Source organism: Dasypus novemcinctus, chromosome 30 (assembly GCF_030445035.2).
Source record: "Dasypus novemcinctus isolate mDasNov1 chromosome 30, mDasNov1.1.hap2, whole genome shotgun sequence".
Taxonomy (NCBI): Eukaryota; Metazoa; Chordata; class Mammalia; order Cingulata; family Dasypodidae; genus Dasypus; species Dasypus novemcinctus.
Window position 1 is genome coordinate 35,082,877 of NC_080702.1, and position 3,306 is coordinate 35,086,182.

At 34.8% G+C, this 3,306-nt stretch overlaps 1 pseudogene; it reads right to left on the reverse strand.

Moving 5' to 3' along the window:
* Window positions 1-822: 822 nt before the first annotated feature.
* LOC139437888 (olfactory receptor 7A10-like) lies at window positions 823-1,846 on the reverse strand (annotated as a pseudogene).
* Between the last annotated feature and the right edge of the window lie 1,460 nt (window positions 1,847-3,306).

Sequence of the window (3,306 nt, forward strand, 5' to 3'; positions counted from 1 at the left end):
GATTTGCCAGTTTTAATGACGGTCCTTGAGTCAAGAGATGGTGAAGAATTCACCTTAGTCTATCTCACAAAGAACAAAGGAGGTCTACTTTAAAACCTGAAGTTATGTCCTACTATCGGGATTGAATAGTTGAAAAAGATATAGTTGGAAATGGGGAAAATTTGAAAAATGAGTTTTATGACCTGTAAATGTGCACTATTTTTACAGGAAGTGCCAAAAGAAAGTTCTTGAAAAAGTCCTTACCTATGAAAATACTTTTTAAAGGGCAATCTTAAATTGTTGAAAGAATCACAGGAATTATTGAGACCATCAATGACTGAAGAATCAGATATTGTTATGTAGAGAAAACAGTTTCACTTAACATATCATTGGAAATGAGCAGCATAAAGGAGCAAATTGGAGTTGAAATGTGATTATTGTAAACCAAATCAGATCGTGTCTCCAGTTCAGGATGTGACATCTTTCTGGAGTAAATGAATAAAATCTCTGGAAGCTGCTACACAGTCTGTGGTGTAAGATTATTTTTCACACACACAAAAAACATATAATACAATGAGTTGCTTTCATCTGGCAGTGTCTGCAGTACCTCTTCATTCCTCCAGAACCTGCAGTAATTTTATATGTATGAAAGGACCTTTGCTAAATATTCTACTGCTGAAAGTGCAAGCACAGTTTCTGCCTTCAATACTGATTCCAGGGAATACAATAAGAGAGATCTTGGGATGTAAAATATTTCAGAAGAAACAGGTGTCCTTGATACATAAAAATTAAAGAAATTTAATTCTGAAAATTAGGCAAATAACAGATTATAACTCTACTCACTTACAAAGTTTCTAGATTTACATGTCCCAGTGTTTGACCTCTGTTAATTATGAACATTTTTCTAAACTTGAGACAAGGAGTCCTTTTATAGAGAGAATGTTTCTCAGTTTTTTTTAAGGCCTTATTTATGTCCTTGTTTCTAAGGCTGTAGATAAAGGGGTTCATCATGGGAGTGACCACCGTGTACATCACTGAGGCTATTGCAATTGCCCTTGAGTTCTGTGTAGCAGCAGAGCTAAGATATACTCCAGGCCCTGTACCATAAAACAAGGTCACTACTGAGAGGAGAGACCCACAGGTAGAAAAAGCTGTATACTTGCCATCCATTGTTGAAATTCTCAAAATGGAGGATGCAATCTTAGAGTAAGAGAAAAGGGTCCCTATGAGTGGATTAATACCCAGAATTCCTGTTTCAAAATACGGCATGAGTTCACTGAGGAGAATGTCAGAACAAGCAAGTTGGACCACCTGGTTAAGTTCACAGAAAACCTGGGGCATTTCCAACTCTGTACAGAAAGGCAATGGCAAAACCTTTAAGTCATGCAAAAGGGAAAGAAACACACTCAAGGACCAGGTTGCCAGCAGCAGGAGGCCACAGACCCATGGTTCCATGATGACTGTGCTGCAGAGGGTGACAGTGGGCCACAAAGCGGTCGTAAGCCATTGCACTCAAGAGGGAGATTTCTAATTGCCCAAAAAGCATGAAAAAACAACAACAACAACAAAAACATCTGACTGGGCAGTTTTCATAAGTTATAGTTTTGCTCTTTTTCTGGATGTTCAGCAGCATGTTTGGGAAAGTGGTGGAGGTGAAACAGTTATTTGTAAAAGAGAGGTTGGAGAGGAAAATGTACATGAGTGTGTGGTGGTGTGAGTCAGTGATGATGGCCAGGATGATGATGAGGTTACCAAATGTGATGAGCAGGTACATGGACAGGAACAGCCGAAAGAAGATAAGCTGCAATTCAGTATCTTCTGAGACACCAATGTGGACAAATTTGAAAACAGGTGTTTGGTTTTCCATGTACCGGATGCAACTACTAGAAAAGGAACCAGAACAATGAGAATTTAGCTACAAACAACCACCCACAAATTATCATAAATTCTATGACTTTTATACATATTAAATTAATGATTTCCTTATATGTGTGTGTATAAAAACATATATATACACACACACATATATATAACATGCTTTAATGGAAAATGTCAGAGAAAACAAATGTTCCTGCTTTGCCTTAATAATTTTGGGTACGGTCCATCCTTGTCCATAACTGGAAATATATATTCATGGTAATATTTTCCATTACAAATTCTCTTAGAATTTATTTTATTCAGCAAATATTTTAACCAGTCATTTTGTACCCTTTGATAAAAATGTTGAAGAACTTTATATTGATGATGGAAGAACCACATTTGAATGTAGTTAATATTACCAAATTTCACATAAAATATTTACTCAATATCAATCATATACTTACACATAAAATGAAAAGTATAAAACTTCTGTAATAAGATATACAAGAAAATCTAGGGACAAGGTTTGGTTAGGAGTGTTTTGATATATTAGCCAAAGCATGAAACAAGACAGACAAAAATGTATGACTTAGGCTTTATTAAAATATAAAACTGCTGCTCTCTGAAAGACTTGATAAGGGAATGAAAAGAAAATCAATAAGATTGGGGAAAACATTTAAAAAACACATCTGATAAATGATTTGTATTGAAATATATAAATACCTCTTAACACCCAATAATAAGAAAGCAAATACACAATTTAAAAATCGGCAAATGATCTGAACAGAATCCTCAGCTACAAGATACAGTGCTGGCAAATAAGCATAAACAAAAAGATGCCCAACATCTTTTGACATTAGGATATTGCAAATTTAAAAACACAATGATATTTCACCACATGCTTATTAGGATAGTTAAAAACCTAAACACTAAAAGTAACAATTGTTGGTGAGGATGTGGCACAATATAGGGTCTTGTTCATTATTAGTGAGAATGCAAAATAGTAGAAGCAGAAGAGATTTTAGGGGTTTCTTATAATACTAAGTATCATCTTACCACAAAATCCTGCATTTTTGCTCTTAGGTACATATGTGGTTTACATGAAAAATTAAGTCCACCCAAACACCCATGTTTGAATGTTTCTAGAAGATATATTTAAAATCTCCAAAAGCTGTAAGCAATCAAAGAGTCATTCCACAGGTCAATAAACACTGTGCTATACCTATACAAGGCAATATACTCAGATAAAAAAAGTAATGTTCCATCTAGCCACAAAAGGGAGGATGAATCTCAAATGACTGCTGTATATTTAAATAAATGAAGCTAAAAACATTACATAGATATGATATAAACCTAGATACAAATTCCTCTCTGGATTAGGCAAAATAACATAGACTAAATCAATGATCACTGTTGACAGTTTTAATGAGAGGGGATTGTGATGAATAGGTGAATTTTTAAAGGAGT